General features: G+C 38.7%; 4 non-coding genes across 4 annotated transcripts; all 4 read left to right on the top strand.

Moving 5' to 3' along the window:
- Positions 1-356: 356 nt before the first annotated feature.
- Positions 357-429, top strand: Trnar-ucg. Its single transcript has one exon. It is a non-coding gene; the product is annotated as a tRNA-Arg (tRNA).
- A 3443-nt stretch (positions 430-3872) lies between these two features.
- Positions 3873-3945, top strand: Trnar-ucg. Its single transcript has one exon. It is a non-coding gene; the product is annotated as a tRNA-Arg (tRNA).
- A 10030-nt stretch (positions 3946-13975) lies between these two features.
- On the top strand, positions 13976-14048 carry Trnar-ucg. The gene has a single exon. It is a non-coding gene; the product is annotated as a tRNA-Arg (tRNA).
- A 1270-nt stretch (positions 14049-15318) lies between these two features.
- On the top strand, positions 15319-15391 carry Trnar-ucg. Its single transcript has one exon. It is a non-coding gene; the product is annotated as a tRNA-Arg (tRNA).
- The last annotated feature ends 3631 nt before the right edge of the window (positions 15392-19022 follow it).

The raw sequence follows: 19022 nt of genomic DNA on the forward strand, positions 1-19022 counted from the left end.
ACTGTATTGTCATGTATATTTTTCCCTTTAAAAAGGGGAAAATACATGCATTTGCATTTTTCTTTTATCTTTATCCTTATTAATTATAAAGCTAACTCTGATTCTTCTAATTTCATCTTATCATCAATCCTGAAATAGCAATATTTTTATCTGCATTATGCTTACAAATTTCCCTTATATCTTCCCTAAGAATGCTGATGACGAAGCAAAGATGATTTAGGAAAGAAAGAAAGAAAAGTAAAAGAATAAGGTCTGCAAACTTCATTTATTCAATCACCGTTCGACGCAAAAAAAAATATATATATTATTAATAAAAAATAAAATACAATATAAGCGTAGCCTTGCTCTCACTATATGACCGTGTGGCCTAACGGATAAGGCGTCGGACTTCGGATCCGAAGACTGCAGGTTCGAGTCCTGTCACGGTCGCAATCAAATTTATCTTTAAGTGAGAGTCCTCATTGTCAACCGTCCTGCACCATTCACAGTACCCTCCGCCATGCTAAGTTACGCCCCGTGGAATCACCAATATTGGAAGAAGACTGAAATTTTCGTTTTCCCCGAAATTAAGGTACTTTATAAGTCATTTAGCCTATTGAACCTAAAAAAATTAAAGTATACGGTGATTCCATTTTTCCCAAAATTAAGGAATCAGCAACAACCATTTAGCCTTTTGAACTTAAAAAGTGAAATTGAGTTTTTTCCTTAGAATATTGTGACGGTTAATTCATGGTTTTGGATACTTTGGTATCATAAGTGAAAGAGGGAAAGTTTTATTTTTGGTAATTAGAACAATATCGAGTTAATTAAATAAGTGATTATATGAATAGCTACATCTGATATCACACGTCATGAACTCCGCCCCTTTTTCGCCTCTGTCAGTCTATGTAATGTTTAATGGCACGTGATTTTAAAGTATATTTTCTTTGAAATAGTTCAGTAATGACAAAGCAAAACAACAATAAAATCAGAAATTAATTACAACGAATAAAGTCAAAGAGGCGGGGCTTAACTCGGCAGTTGCCAACTAGGGTTTTCATGAGACGGAAGGCCCAAAGTAATATCCTAAAATGATAAATCTGCCGTCCTAGGTATTTTAGGGCACTGAATAAAATAATGCACACACACACACACACACATATGGTATATCGATTTACTGAAGACCATCGCTAAGTGTCATTGTCAATATGTTGTATTGAAGATGCTTATCCATTGTTAAGTTTCCATATTCTGTTAGTGTGTGATGGACTAAGAAGTTGATTTGTTGTTTACTTGTTTATGTATATATATGTATACACACACACATATATATATATATTTATATATTACCTTTTTACTAGAAATAAAAATCTCTCTGTCTCTCTCTCTTGCCCTCACTCTTTTTCGCTTGATCTGTATCTGTCTGTCTGTTAGTCTCTATTTCCCTCACCTCTTTCTCTCTTCATATACATATATATACATATATATATATATATATATATATATATATATATATATATACATATAATGTATATACACATATAATGTGTTTGCTCGTGTGTGTGTGTGTGTGTGTGTGTGTGTGTTTGTGTGTGTGTGTGGGTGTGTATGTGTGTTTTTTCTCTTCTTTCGCTTCTCCCTCTCTGGGGTCTCCATAGTGAAATTATCCGCATCATAGTCTTGGCTTGTTTTACGCCAAATGCCGTCCTGCCGCAACCTTCCTCATTTTATCCCGGCTTGGGACTGGCCTTGCCAAGGGGAACAACGCGCAGGCTGGTGACTCGAGCTCTCGAACTCAGGGTGTCATGACACACACACACATACATGTACACTACACATACACAACGGTCATCTCAAAAGCAGCAGCTTCCACGGGCATCAGGGAGTGCCTCATCCCCTGGCTGGCAGACTTTCTCTCCAACAGGCAACAGGCCGTGCGCGTGCAGGGTCAAGTCTCCAGCCTTCTGCCACTTACGTGCGGGTCCCCCAGGGGACTAGAATGGGCCCCTATGCTTCCTAGTCATGATTAACGATGCTCTCCTCGATACCGAGCATCGTTGGAAATACGTGGATGACACGACCATCGCCGCTGCCATTGATAGTTCCTGCCCTGACCACTCCGCCATCCAGCACACCCTCGACAACCTCTTCTCCTGGACCACCGCAAATCACGTCACCATCTATCGCCAGAAGTCAGTTGTGATGCAGTTCGACTTCTCCACCAACCCCGCCCCCTCACCCATCCTCACGCTGGACAACCATCCACTCGACGTAGTCCGTTCCACCAAGCTGCTCGGCGTCACCATCGACGATAAGCTCTCCTGGACGCAGCACGTCAGAGACATCGTGAGGTCTGCCTCGTACAGGCTTCACATGTTGCGTCGCCTCAAGTCCCTTGGCGTTCCACTCCCGGAGCTTCAGAATGTCTACAGGCTATTCATCCTGCCTAAATTGACCTACGCCTCCCCCACCTGGTCCCCCTCCCTCAACGCCACCCAGCTGCTACAACTTGAGAGGGTGCAGAAAAGGGCAGCCAAGATCATTCTCGGCCCTGTCTACACCTGCTATGACCGCGCCCTGGCTGCCCTAGGCCTCACCTCCCTCGCCACTCACTACTCAACCTCACTGCAGCAGTTTGGTCTAAAATTGCTGTGCCATCCACGCCACCGTGACCTGCTGCCCCCCGACGCGCCACCGCCTCGCCGGGCCCTACGCGCCGCCAACAAACTGGTGCCCATCAGGGCCCGCACTGACCGCTACCATCGGAGCACAGTACCCACTCTAGTCCGACTCATCAACGAACACTAGACCATATTTACTTGTCCAATCCTAGCTCACCTGATTTTGTACTTGGCTTTTGTTTATCTGTTTATTTTGTTGTTATTGATTGTTAGTTTACTTTGTTATGTGTTGTTTATGTTTATGTATATTTCCAGCCTCTGGATGCATGAAAATCAATAAACCTATTATTATTATTATTATTATTATGTGTGTGTGTGTGTGTGTGCATCGATCTCCATGTATATAAAACTCAAAATTCCTATTCAGCTTTACTCATCATCTCCGCCGAAGGGAGAGGTTAAGCAATCATCCACGTTTACATCAGCTTTTTATCTACTGACATACAATACTTTTTTATCTGTGAGCTGCATTACGCAAAGAACCACAAAAGGGAAAACGTGATGATAATTTACAACGGCGTAGGTCATAGCCAGGGGAAGTCGCTGAAAAGCATTATATAATGAACCCAGTTTACACTATGTCTTAATGTAGATAATTCCTCAGACAGATTTGCCCCAAATGCTAAGAAAAACAAAAGAGAAAACATGGGGGGAGGTGGGGATTAAAGAACTTTTTATAATGATCTGAAAGGGGAAAAATAATTGATTTATATACGAATAAGTTTTCCAAAGGCGACTAACGTCTGTACTACAACGGGACAATGAACAGCTGAGGTTAAATACACACCCTTGGGCAGCTCGTGACCACGAAGCAGCCGCACTTCAGAAAAATAATGTAGAAAATATATCTCAGAAATGTACTGTATTGTCATGTATATTTTTCCCCTTAAAAAGGGGAAAATACATGCATTTCCATTTTTCTTTTATCTTTATCCTTCTTAATTATAAAGCTAAGTCTGATTCTTCTAATTTCATCTTATCATCAATCCTGAAATAGCAATATGTTTATCTGCATTATGCTTACAAATTTCCTTTATATCTTCCCTAAGAATGCTGATGACGGAGCAAAGATGATTTAGGAAAGAAAGAAAGAAAAAGAAAAGAATAAGGTCTGCAAACTTCATTTATTTAATCACCGTTCGACGCAAAAAAAAGAAGAAGAAGAAGAAGAAAAAAAGATACAATATAAGCGTAGCCTTGCTTTCACTATATGACCGTGTGGCCTAACGGATAAGGCGTCGGACTTCGGATCCGAAGATTGCAGGTTCGAGTCCTGTCACGGTCGCAATCAAATTTATCTTTAAGTGAGAGTCCTCATTGTCAACCGTCCTGCACCATTCACAGTACTCTCCGCCATGCTAAGTTACGCCCCGTGGAATCACCAATATTGGAAGAAGACTGAAATTTTCGTTTTCCCCGAAATTAAGGTACTATTGAACTTAAAAAAAAAGGAAAAAAGAATACGGTGATTCCATTTTTCCCAAAATGAAGGAATCAGCAACGACCATTTAGCCTTTTGAACTTAAAAAGTGAAATTGAGTTTTTTCCTTAGAATATTGTGACGGCTAATTTATGGTTTTGGATACTTTGTTATCATAAGTGAAAGAGGGAAAGTTTTATTTTTGGTAATTAGAACAATATCGAGTTAATTAAATAAGTGATTATATGAATAGCTACATCTGATATCACACGTCATGAACTCCGCCCCTTTTTCGCCTCTGTCAGTCTATGTAATGTTTAATGGCACGTGATTTTAAAGTATATTTTCTTTGAAATAGTTCAGTAATGACAAAGCAAAACAACAATAAAATCAGAAATTAATTACAACGAATAAAGTCAAAGAGGCGGGGCTTAACTCGATACTTGCCAACTAGGGTTTTCATGAGACGGAAGGCCCAAAATAATATCCTAAAATGATAAATCTGCCGTCCTAGGTATTTTAGGGCACTGAATAAAATAATGCACACACACATATGGTATATCGATTTACTGAAGACCATCGCTAAGACAGTCATTGTCAATATGTTGTATTGAAGATGCTTATCCATTGTTAAGTTTTCATATTCTGTTAGTGTGTGATGGACTAAGAAGTTGATTTGTTGTTTACTTGCTTATGTATATATATGTACACACACACACACACACACACACATATATATTATATATATATATTTATATATTACCTTTTTACTACAAATAAAAATCTCTCTGTCTCTCTCTCTCTCTCTTGCCCTCACTCTTTTTCGCTTGATCTGTATCTGTCTGTCTGTTAGTCTCTATTTCCCTCACCTCTTTTATATATATGTGTGTGTGTGTGTGTGTGGGTGTGTATGTGTGTTTTTTCTCTTCTTTCGCTTCTCCCTCTCTGGGGTCTCCATAGTGAAATTATCCGCATCATAGTCTTGGCTTGTTTTACGCCAAATGCCATCCTGCCGCAACCTTCCTCATTTTATCCCGGCTTGGGACTGGCCTTGCCAAGGGGAACAACGCGCAGGCTGGTGACTCGAGCTCTCGAACTCAGAGTGTCATGACACACACACACACATACATGTACACTACACATACACTACGGTCATCTCAAAAGCAGCAGCTTCCACGGGCATCAGGGAGTGCCTCATCCCCTGGCTGGCAGACTTTCTCTCCAACAGGCAACAGGCCGTGCGCGTGCAGGGTCAAGTCTCCAGCCTTCTGCCACTCACGTGCGGAGTCCCCCAGGGGACTAGAATGGGCCCCCTATGCATCCTAGTCATGATTAACGATGCTCTCCTCGATACCGAGCATCGTTGGAAATACGTGGATGACTCGACCATCGCCGCCGCCATTGATAATTCCTGCCCTGACCACTCCGCCATCCAGCACACCCTCGACAACCTCCTCTCCTGGACCACCGCAAATCACGTCACCATCAATCGCCAGAAGTCAGTTGTGATGCAGTTCGACTTCTCCACCAACCCCGCCCCCTCACCCATCCTCACGCTGGACAACCATCCGCTCGACGTAGTCCGTTCCACCAAGCTGCTCGGCGTCACCATCGACGATAAGCTCTCCTGGACGCAGCACGTCAGAGACATCGTGAGGTCTGCCTCGTACAGGCTTCACATGTTGCGTCGCCTCAAGTCCCTTGGCGTTCCACTCCCGGAGCTTCAGAATGTCTACAGACTATTCATCCTGCCTAAATTGACCTACGCCTCCCCCGCCTGGTCCCCCTCCCTCACCGCCACCCAGCTGCTACAACTTGAGAGGGTGCAGAAAAGGGCAGCCAAGATCATTCTCGGCCCTGTCTACACCTGCTATGACCGCGCCCTGGCTGCCCTAGGCCTCACCTCCCTCGCCACTCACTACTCAACCTCACTGCAGCAGTTTGGTCTATAATTGCTGTGCCATCCACGCCACCGTGACCTGCTGCCCCCCGACGCGCCACCGCCTCGCCGGGCCCTACGCGCCGCCAACAAACTGGTGCCCATCAGGGCCCGCACTGACCGCTACCACCGGAGCACAGTACCCACTCTAGTCCGACTCATCAACGAACACTAGTCCATATTTACTTGTCCAATCGTAGCTCACCTGATTTTGTACTTGGCTTTTGTTTATCTGTTTATTTTGTTGTTATTGATTGTTAGTTTACTTTATGTGTTGTTTAAATGTTTATGTATATATAGTTTGTCTCGTTATCTGTATTTCTATGTATATTTTCAGCCTCTGGCTGCATGAAAATCAATAAACCGATTATTATTATTATTATTATTATGTGTGTGTGTGTGTGCATCGATCTCCATGTATATAAAACTCAAAATTCCTATTCAGCTCTACTCATCATCTCCGCCGAAGGGAGAGGTTAAGCAATCATCCACGTTTACATCAGCTTTTTATTCTACTGACATGTAATACTTTTTATCTGTGAGCTGCATTACGCAAAGAACCACAGAAGGAACGTGATGATAATTTACAACGGCGTAGGTCATAGCCAGGGGAAGTCGCTGAAAAGCATTATATAATGAACCCAGTTTACACTATGTCTTAAAGTAGATAATTCCTCAGACAGATTTGCCCCAAATGCTAAGAAAAGCAAAAAGGAAAACATGGGGGGAGGGTGGGATTAAAGAACTTTTTATAATGATCTGAAAGGGGAAAAATAATTGATTTAGATACGAATAAGTTTTCCAAAGGCGACTAACGTCTGTACTACAACGAGACAATGAACAGCTGAAGTTAAATACACACCCTTGGGCAGCTCGTGACCACGGAGCAGCCGCACTTCAGAAAAATAATGTAGAAAATATATATCAGAAATGTACTGTATTGTCATGTATATTTTTTCCCCTTAAAAGGGGAAAATACATGCATTTGCATTTTTCTTTTATCTTTATCCTTATTAATTATAAAGCTAAGTCTGATTCTTCTAATTTCATCTTATCATCAATCCTGAAATAGCAATATGTTTATCTGCATTATGCTTACAAATTTCCTTTATATCTTCCCTAAGAATGCTGATGACGAAGCAAAGATGATTTAGGAAAGAAAGAAAGAAAAAGAAAAGAATAAGGTCTGCAAACTTCATTTATTCAATAACCGTTCGACGCAAAAAAAAAAAAAAAAAAAAAAATAAAAAAATAAAAAAATAAATAAAATAAAATACAATATAAGCGTAGCCTTGCTTTCACTATATGACCGTGTGGCCTACGGATAAGGCGTCGGACTTCGGATCCGAAGATTGCAGGTTTCGAGTCCTGTCACGGTCGCAATCAAATTTATCTTTAGGTGAAAGAGTCCTCATTATCAACCGTCCTGCACCATTCACAGTACTCCCGCCATGCTAAGTTACGCCCCGTGAAATCACCAATATTGGAAGAACACTGAAATTTTCGTTTTTCCCGAAATTAAGGTACTTTATGTCATTTAGCCTATTGAACCTAAAAAAAATTAAAGAATACGGTGATTTCATTTTTCCCAAAATTAAGGAATCAGCAACAACCATTTAGCCTTTTGAACTTAAAAGTGAAATTGAGTTTTTTCCTTAGAATATTGTGACGGCTAATTCATGGTTTTGGATACTTTGTTATCATAAGTAAAAGAGGGAAAGTTTTTATTTCTGTTAATTAGAACAATATCGAGTTAATTATTTAAGTGATAATGTATATAGCTATGTCTATCTTACGTCATTAACGCCTCTATTAGTTTGTGTAATATTTAGTAGTGCGTGATTTTAAAGTATATATTTTTTTTAATGGTTCAGTAATTACAATACAAAACAATAAAAAAGGAACAAATAAAAAATAACATATTTAGGAGTGAAGGCAAAGAGGCGGGGCTTAACTCGACAGTTGCCAACTAGGGTTTTTTCATTGAGAAGGAATGCCTAAATGATATCCAAAATTTATAAACCTACGCGTTTCCGTCTTTAACGTTTGGCTTTATCAAAGTATTTTTAGGATACTGAATAGAACAATATACACATATGATATATCGATTTACTCTCTCTCTCTCTCTCTCTCTTTCCCTTTCTCTCTCTCTCCTTTCCTCTCCCTCTCCCTCTCACTTTTTCTCTTTCTCTTTCACACATCCACCCACCCCACTCTGCCTGTGTCTCTCACTTGGATTCATGGAAATAAAGACAGGACATTTCTTTTTAACTATATATAGAGATAAACACAAGATGCATAATGTACATAGATCGGTCAGCATTTTTTTTTTTTTTTTTTGAGCTGCCTTGTTTGGTATTTTCGTAAAATTGTATCATTTCATCTTCGTACTACCCAGGGTATAGGACATTTACGCACCTAGCGATTACAGTAACGACAAACAGTTTTTGTTATTATTTAAGCTTTATATGAGCATGTTTATATATTTTCATTCACTTTCCATAATTTCTCTTAAATTCTATAGTATTAATTGCTATCAAAGTCATATTGCATGTTCAGACTTTATACAAACACACATTATTAGCAATATACAAAATCGAAGGAATCAATTGAGACACCGTGTGTTTGAGAGGAAAAGTTTCCAGGTATTTCCAATGACTCTGTCAACAATGAAGATAATCTCTGTGTTCATCGTTTATTTCTTTGATCTGTGAATACAGAAGGATTTAGAAATATATTTAACTAATTTCCGTTGTAAAATATAAACACGACTAGGTTTCTACGGTGAAAAGATAAGCACAATAGAAACAAGGTGGGCCTCTAGTAACGAATTTCAGGCTTGCTTTCAGGCTAAAAGGGCGGAGTTTAAACGATGACGTAAAATAGCCCAACGCATTGCCGAAAGTCTGAACTGCTCTCCCAAGCACTGTAAAATATACAACTCTTTTCTTCTCTACAAAAGACTCCCTTAGTGTCTCTCCTTCACCCCTTCTCTTTATATATATATATATATATATATATAATATATATATATATAATATATATATAATGCATATATAATATATATATATATATATATATATCATCATCATCATCATCATCAGCCTGGGTCAGTCCACTGCAGGACGTAGGCCTCTCCCAATCTTTTCCAACTTTGTCTGTCTTGTGTTTTTTGTTTCCAGTCTCGGCCCCCAAATTTCGTTATTTCGTCGCGCCATCTTGTCATTGGTCTGGCCCTTGGTCTCTTTATATTATCTATAGCCCAGTCTGTTACATTCTTTGTCCATCTGTTATCCTGTCTCCGATGTATATGACCTGCCCATTGCCACTTTTTCTTTTTGATGCTCGCAAGTATATCTTCTATTTTTGTCTGTTCCCTGATCCACGTCGCCCTCATCCTATCTCTTAGGCTAATTCCCAGCATCAGTCTTTCCATCCCTCTCTGGGCACTTATTAGTTTCCTCTCCAGTAATTTGGTTGTAGTCCATGTTTCTGATCCATAGGTCATAACTGGTAGGACACATTGGTTAAAGACTTTTCTTTTTAAACATAATGGCAAAGAACCTCTTAGTATGCTACTGTGTCTGCCAAAGGCGCTCCAGCCTAGACTGATGCGTCGCTTAATTTCCTCTTCGCTAGATGTGTTTGTCTGTACGAGTTGTCCTAGGTATATATACTTGTCCACTACCTCTAGTACTTCGCCTTGTACTTGTATCTGTTCGAACTGAACTCTACTGTTGAACATGATCTTAGTCTTTTTCTTGTTCATCCGAAGTCCGATTTTTAGACTTTCTCTATTTAGATCATTTATTAGTTGCTGCATTTCATTTGCAGATTCACTGAAGAGAACAATATCATCTGCAAATCTGAGGTTGTTTAGATATTCGTCTCCTATCTTGATACCCTTTCCATTCCACTCTAGCTTTTTGAATATTTCCTCAAGACAAGCTGTAAACAGTTTTGGTGAGATGGTATCGCCCTGTCTAACACCTTTTTTAATTGGTATTTTGTCGGTTTCGGAGTGGAGCTTGATGGTTGCTGTCCCATCTTTGTATATATCTTCCAGTATTTTACAATATACCTCCTCTACTCCCTGTTTTCGGATAGCTTCTAGTACTGCTGGTGTCTCTACAGAGTCGAATGCCTTTTCGTAATCGATGAATGCCATACACAGTGGTTTCCTATATTCGTTTATTTTTTCCTTTATTTGGGTGAGCGTGTGGATGTGGTCTGTTGTTGAGAATCCACTGCGAAAGCCTGCTTGTTCTCTAGGCTGGTTAGAATCCAGACGGTCAGAGATGCGAGTTGTGATGATTTTTGTGAATAATTTGTAAGTAGCTGAAAGGAGGCTTATTGGTCGGTAGTTTTTTAGATCCTTTCTGTCCCCTTTTTTATGTATCAAAACAATTGTTGCATTTTTCCAGGCTTTCGGAGTTTTTCCCGTTGATGAAGGCATTTGTTAAAAAGATTGGCTAGTTTTCACTGTTGCAATTTCTCCTGCATCTGTTATAAGGTCTATACTAATTCCCATCTTCCCCCGGTGTTTTTTCCCCTCTTCATCCCTTTAAGCGCTCTTTTTATTTCTTCTGTTGTGATGTTAGGTACGTCTCTAGTTACCGCATTCGCTTCTATCCATGGCTGTTCATTTGAGTTGTATAGATCCCTGTAGAAGTCCTCCACTATTCTTATGATTTCATTCTTATTGTATGTTACTTCTCCATCTGGTTTCTTTATTGCATACAATTGATTTCTCCCTATACCGAGTCTCCTTTTAACTGTTTTCATGCTAGTACCTGATATCACTGTTTCATTTATTATTTGAGTATTGAATTTCCGTACATCTTCCTTTTTCTTTTATTTATAGTCTTTGTTAGTTCGGCTAATTCTATCTTGTCCCTGATTGACGATATTTTCATGACCCTACGTTTTTGCATAAGCTCTTTAGTTTCTACCGAGAACTTGCTGGAGATTTGCTTGACGATCTTACCGCCTACTTCTAGTGCAGATTCCTCTATACTGTCATTGAACTGATTGTTGATTTGGTCAATGTTGAGATCTTCTTCGCTGAGAAGTGAATATCTGTTTTGGATGTTAAGGTTAAATTCTGTCGCTCTGGTCTTCAAGTTAGCTAAATCTGGCTGTGGTTTTCGTATGAGTTTACTCCTTTCCCTCCTGAGGTGTAGTTTAATTTGGCCTCTGACCATTCTATGGTCGCTGCCAACATTTACTTTATTAATAACTTCCACATTTTTTACTATATCGCGTCTATTTGAAATTATGAAGTCAATTTCGTTTTTGATGTCAGATGGCGACTTCCAAGTCCACTTCCGCTCTAGTCTTTTTTCGAAGAATGTATTCATGATTTTGAGTGATCGAGCCTCCGCAAAATCAACTAGCATTTGTCCCCTCTCATTCCTAGTACCTATTCCGTGATTCCCTATTGCGGTTTCTCCTACTGTCTTTTTACCTATTTTTGCATTAAAATCTCCCATTATTATTGTGAAATGGGATTTTACTCTCTCGCTGGCTAAATGAACATCTTCATAGAAGCTCTCTATTTCTTCATCCCTGTGGCTGCAGGTTGGAGCATAGACTTGAACAATCTTTAAGTTGTACCTATTGTTTAGTTTTATTGTTACTGAAGCCACTCTTTCGCTTATACTATAGAATTCCACATATTCTTTTCTAAACGTTTGTGAACTAAGAAGCCCACCCCTAATTCCTGCTTGCTACCCTGGGGTTTACCTCTCCAATAGAGCACATGTCCATCATTTAGTATCTTCTGTTCTTCGCCTAGTCTTCTAACCTCACAGAGTCCTACAATATCCCATTTGATGAAAGAAAGTTCCTCAAGTAATGCTAGTAAGTCGGATTCAGTTCTCATTGTCCTTATATTATATGTGCAAAGGTTCATCAACGTATATATATGTGTGTGTGTGTGTGTGTGTGTGTGTGTGTGTGGTGTTTTTCTCCTCTTTCCGGCTTCCTTTCTGGGGTCGCCATAGTGGCAAGATCCGAATCATAGTCTTGGCTTGTTTTACGCCGATGCCATACCCTTCTCGTTTCATCTGGGCTTGGGTCTGGCACGAGTTGCACTTGTGATCTCAGTGGCTCGGGTTACCTGTAGGCAGTTGTGGTGAAGTTCGTTGCCCAGGGACAACGCGTCGGCCGGTGACTCGAACTCTCGAACTCAGACTATGATATATATATATATATATATGTGTGTGTGTGTGTGTGTGTGTGTGTGTTTGTGTGCGTGTGTGTGTGTCCATTTTTATATATTTAAACCTCAAAATTCCTATTCAGTTTTACCTAGTCATAGTATAATGACCATCATCATATCAACCGAAGTGAGAGGTTAAGTAATCAGTCACGTTTATGTATTCAGCTTTTTATTTATCGACATACAATACTTTTTTGTCTGGGAACTCCATTAAGCAAAGAAACGCAGATGAAACGTGATGAAAATTTACAAGGGTGTAAGTCATAGCCTGGAGACCGGATGATTAGAAATCGTTGGTAAACTTTAATTAATGAACCCAATTTAAGCTATGTCTGGATGTAGACCCTCCTCCCCCATTCCTTGCTCATTGTTGTCATTGGGCGGGGAGGGGGGGTTAGGAGACGGAGACTGAGGCCCAATGTAGGATCACCCTACCTTGGACCTCAGCCCTCGCCTCAACTAATTTTGCATAGTCTTTTCTTCTCCCCCTTCCCTTTTCCATCTCTTCTTCATCCCTTCTTCTGCCCACTTATCTTAATTAACTCATTTTCACCCTTTTCGCAACAATGCTTTACCTTAGTGCTATATGACCTTTGATGCCTAGCACATTTATTTGTTTTAGCCATTAATGCAGACAACTCCCAGACAGATCTGTGAACATCTAAAACGCAAAAAAGGGGAAAACAAATCGAAGGGAAAAAAATTAAAGGATTAAAAAAAAATCCGAAAGAAGGGAAAAAAAAGAATTTAGATACGTTCTTCAAAGTCGACTAACGCCTGTACCATGGCTGGGCAACGAACAGCTGAGGTTAAGTACACACCCTTGGGCAGCTCAGCAGCCGGACTTCAGAAAAATACTCTAGGAAACATACTGTATTGTCACATATGGTTTTCCACTAAAAAGACTTTTGAAACTGGATTTCAGGGTAGATTAAGAGCAGATTCGTAGTAGAGAGTGGTAGGGGTTATGGTAAGACTGATGAGATTGTAGATTATTCTGGATCATTAAGATAGAGAATAAAAAGAGCCAAAGGCAAAATAAAGACAATTTTGTGAGCAGTAGATTTCTTAGGACAAGTGGGTAGAATGGGGAATATTTTAAGGGCATGATACAGTACTGATATGTGAAAGGTAGAAAATGTGGGTAGAATAAAGAAGATTTTAAGGGTAAGATACTGTAATTTATTTTTTTTCAGGGTAGTGAGATGAGGGTAAAATGATAGAAATTCTAATTGTATGATACAATAGATATGTTTCCAAAATTCTCATCTTTTGTCCGTGTTAATTATCTTGTCTCTTATTAAAACTACTCCTGTCTTCTTGGTATTTTTGGTTTCTACGAAGAAAAATTATAATCCTAACTCTGATTCTTCTAATTTCATCTTATAATCTATCCTGAGAAAGAATGGCAGGGGATAACAGTAAAGAAACATTGCTTTATCTTTAACATTACATTTTTATCAGCATTTTGCTTACAAAGTTCCTCTTTCTCTTCCCTAAGAATACGAATGCTCATGACGAAGCTAAGATTTAGAAAAAAAAAACGCATAGAGTCTGCAAATTTCATTTATTCAATCACCGTTCGACAAAAAAAAAAAAAAAAAAAAAAAAAAAAAAATATATATATATATAATGACAATAAATGAAATAAATAAAATCAAATAAATAAACAAAAAGATAATAATGTAAAAAATAATTGATACAGTATAGGTATAGGACTGCTCATTGTGTATGACCGTGTGGCCTAATGGATAAGGCGTCGGACTTCGGATCCGAAGATTGCAGGTTCGAGTCCTGTCACGGTCGTAAGCCAAAATATTTTGTTGAATCAAAGAGATTTATCGGAAAAGGATTTCAATGTCACTGTTCGAAAACTATTGTTATTTCCGGTAATACAGTTAATATTATCATTTCCATTGTTCAGAGGTCATAATGTACTACAAATCTTATATATGCACACATTTTTTTTTTCTGTTGGTGCGATACAAAGCCTTATCGCATGATCCTTGTTGTTCCTGTTCATTTATCAGTCAAGGTCGCATTGTGCCGCTCAAGCCAAGGGCATCTTTGTCAGCGAGGCACTTGGCGCTGACGGATACACAAACCCTTCCTGGTGGAAATCTACATTTTCTTTTATAACTCTGTAGTTTAGTTTTTGTCAGTTTCAGCTTTGTCATTTTTTTTTATAACTCTTTAGTTTTACGTTTTGTATCTATAACTGACTTAATATTCAAGTGCTGGTGTTACACTTTAAACGTACAGTATGTAATGTGACCGATTTCTGATTACAGCAAAGCCTTTAATGTTTTCGAAGTGATTAGGCAGTTAAGGTGAGCCTGAAATCTTAAGTTTTTCATATTTGTTTCAGATTTTTAAAGTATTTTAAGGCCTCTTCGGCGGGCCACACAGCCTCACTACGCATACGCTGACACACCCGACCGAAGCCCCAGCGTGTTAAATAAGATAAGATAAATAGATAAGCGTCAGCTAAGATAAGATAAGATGAGATAAGCGTCACTGGACTTCCACGAGGAAGCTCTTGCTCTTGTTGCAGAGTCCATCTCCCCAAAGTCTGTTCCGAAAATACAGCAGACTTCCTCCTCTGCCTTCCCTTTTGATGATCTATTACTGCTCTCGTTTGCCCTGCTAGACCCATGTTGCTGACCGATCTTGCCTCAGTGATAAATTTGAAAGCAGCGAAATGATCGGGATGATCAGAGCGTACTTTCTCCGAGTCCTGTGACTAATAATTACTGCCAGCTTATTCACTGGACCTGCAACAGTCGACCTTTCGCTACACCGAGTGCTTATTGCGTGGCTGTGGGAGGCCTCTTCCCCCGGATGCTTGGCGCGTTGAGGTAGCCCGTAGGAAAGCAGTCTCAACCCCGGATTATGGTAGCTGTGCTTTCATCTTTAAGGTCACTAAAGGGCTGATCATATCATATAATGCAATGACTTTCCTCTTAACCTCCACCATTAAAAGAACCTTATGAAACAATGCAACACCAGATTCAATATTAAATCAACGACAATTCCTGCGTCCATGATTTATACATGAAACACATTGTACCTTTAAGACCGTGTGGCCTAACGGATAAGGCGTCGGACTTCGGATCCGAAGATTGCAGGTTCGAATCCTGTCACGGTCGGTTTCAAGCAAAATCCAACCCTTTTCAGGCCCAATTCATATCAAACTATAGATGACATGAAAGTCTGTCATCAGAGAAAATAAGTCTCTTTCAATAGGGAGTATTTATCACAAAGAAGACCATGTTACAGCTATAGCTAATATGTTGAGATAAATAATCGCCCATAGATTCTTCTAAGTAATCACGCCTTCAAAAGATGAATGCTTTAGATATTGTTGATTACTTTATATATAAATATAATTGTACAGTGCACACACAAATGTATGTATATATATATATATATATATATATATATATATGTGTGTTTGTGTTCGAATATACATACACACACACACACACACATATATATATATATTATATATATATATATATATATATATATATATATATATATATATATATGTGTGTTGTGTGTTGTGTGTGTGTGTGTGTGTGTGTGTGTGTGTGTGTGTGTATGTGAATGTACGTATATGTATATATATATATATATATATATATATATATATTATACATATATACATATTATATACACATATATATATATATTATATATTATATATATATATATATATATATATATATATATATATATATATATATATATGAATGATGTTGACACTTAGGTAGATAAAAAACCACAATACAAAAACTAGCTTTATTGAACATGAGACTACAATTTCGAAATCCACCTGCATTCCATTTTCAGGTCTGAAGAGGACAGGGAGAGGAGCGGGTGTAGAAAAGGGAGACGAGGCTACGTGGTAACAAGGGGCAGGTGTGGACAGGCGAACGGAAACGAGGGGAGGTCCAGTCGGGTCGGAGGATCAGATGGACTATGCGCAAGGTGATCGGCATAAGGAAGACGGCGGGGTGTGTGGAAAGCGAGAAGACTATCTGTATTAGAAAAGCCGCTGTTCAAGTTGAAATCACGCAGCAGCTTGATTAAGGAGGATTCCATCAGTCTGCGAGTGTATTGCGCCCACTCCTTCTCTCTGTGGTCAAAACCACTATTTCCCTTTCTACTGGGAAATTCACTCGGGCTTTATCTAGAGGGGGCACTTTAATTAATTAACGTCAAGTGTGAGCTCTCCTGTATCATTACCTGAGTCATACTCTTGATGAACCCACACTATAAAATACAATAATCATAAGAGGGTTACTGATGATCAAATTTCAGTCTTTGAGATAACTGAGAGAAGGGTAATATCAAACAATTGATAATCTTACATTTCTTGATATATTGAATTATAAATAATTAAACTTACATTTCTTGATATATTGAATTATAAATCATTAAACTTGTACAACTAAAAAACCTTAATTGACACAGATGTCCATTTCTCCACTAATGTGTGTAGTATAACTGTCCTTCTCTTATGTCTTGAATCCTTCTTGAATCCTTTGTCTGTACAGACTTCTCTCAATTTTCTTCATATCTTCATTGTATCAGTTTAGAGGATTCCTAAGTATGGCATCTGCTTTACAATCTGGTGGATCTCTCCAAGGATTTCTCATGAACCAAACACAACAAAAACAGGAAAAACAATAAAAACCATTCCTAAAAAAACAATTGTTCTATTTTAGGAATGATTAAACAATAAAAGATTCAATATACTGATTTCTTGTAGTAACATAACTACTTTTGACAAACAAATTGTGTATATTCATGCCATTATATACGATCCGAGTAGTTTTATATTTATACATTATATTATTTTTATGAAACCCTCATTTTAGCATAGATAGTCTTATTCTAATATAAACTTCAATAACACTTACTCCTTGAATGGGTTTTAAATCCTCAATAATAACAGAGAAACATCTGAATGGTATCCAAGTCCCACGTGTCAGCCACTAGCTGCGAAGATATTCTATTTACCATGGTTTTCCAATTTGTTCTCAAATTATTATTTTGTTATTGTTATGTAATCAGATCTATAGTTTTTTATAATTTTATTATTGATATTAGTACAGTTGAATGTTCTTTCTTACTTATGGTATTTAAAGAATTTTACTAACCTCTTTCGGGCATTTACCAGGCACTTATTTCGGTTCTCTCTCTCTCTCTGGATACGACTATAATATCAGGGTTTAACACTGTATATCCTTAACACTTTAACATCTACTCAGGTCACATATATTACAAGCATATGGTTCGTCTTAATCATACATGCATAATACCGGAACATGAATGAATTTCTCCAGAAACAAAATGAATACATATTGGTTTCTTCATTAAAATATCCATTATAGAAAACCTTTAAATATAATAAGCAACAGGAAATAAAACTGCGTCCCCTTTAACAGAGAGAATGCATTGGGGGGGAAACAAAAAAACTGAATTTTGGGGGTAACTCGCATATTTTCATTTCCCTTACTTAGTTTTAAAAAGTAAACGTATATAGCACCTATCAAAAATGTAAAATAAAGTATTATCTTTCTAAGAAAATAAAATTCATCTTTCAAAATAATGTTTTTAAGTACTAATTATTTACCAGCTGAAAATAATTAAAATGGGTATCAAATTAACTATGAAAAGCCCAGTAAGTAGGTTAAAAGGGGTGGTCACGACAATTTTTGGGTCTTCTTACTTCGTGTCCAGTGCTCTTTAAACCGACGTGATTCACGGAAGGAAGAAATTCCGCCCTGACCAATCCTCTGATCCCCTGCGCCCCACTGATGCAAAGGAGGGTTCGTATTTGTCCCCTGGATACGCGTCTTATATTGAAAAAAACGCTTGTGAGACTGGTGCCTGTCTCGTAAAGTATATATTTACACGGAACACAAAAACAGCTAGGTGCCCACTTTGAGGTGAGGGAAGGGGGATGTGGACCAGGTTGCGACGGAGTGTTCATCTGGGGAAAAATCGCCTCAGATGAATGGTGAAGAGGGGCGCGCAATTCTCCTCAAGGGGAGGGCAGGCGGAAAAAGGGATTTGGAGAAAAACGACCAGGAAAAACAAACTCTCCCTCCAGGTACTGGGTCACAGACGGGGGGGAAAGGAGGGGGCAAAAACCTTCCCCTTTAAGGGGGGATGGTGTGTGTGTGTGTGTGTGGGTGTGTTGTGGTGTGTGTGTGTTTTGTGGGTTTGTGTGTTTTTGGGGTGTGTGTTGTGTGAGGGGTTGTGTGTGCGCCCCGCGCGCGTGTGTGTTTGTGGTGTTGTGTTTGTTGTTTATCTCTTCTCTCTCTCTTCTCTCCTCTCTCTCCTCTCTTCTCTCTCTCTCCCTCTCTCTCCCTCTCTCTCTTCCCCTCTCTCTCTCTCTCCTTTTCTATCTTATTGGAGTATTTTGTTGTTATGTCTTCTTCTACTTTTTCTAAATGCCTTGTATGTATTATATTAAAAATATATATATACATATATTGTTACATATATATAAAAGATAGGTGTAGATATTTAATGTTTTAATATATATTTTTTTTTATTTATATGCTATTTTATATGTGTTATCTATATATGTGTTTATATGTATAAATCCGGCACTCTCCGGGAAGGAAATGGGGGCCCCACCACGTACTCACTCTAAGAGCCGCAAATGAAAATGAAATTTAAATATCATGCTGTGACCACGGTGCTCAAACTGAAACCCTCCGTAAAAAAAAATATTGTTTTTTTTCAAAAAAATTTTTTTTT

The sequence above is a fragment of the Penaeus monodon genome, chromosome 12 (assembly GCF_015228065.2).
Source record: "Penaeus monodon isolate SGIC_2016 chromosome 12, NSTDA_Pmon_1, whole genome shotgun sequence".
In the NCBI taxonomy this organism is placed as follows: domain Eukaryota; kingdom Metazoa; phylum Arthropoda; class Malacostraca; order Decapoda; family Penaeidae; genus Penaeus; species Penaeus monodon.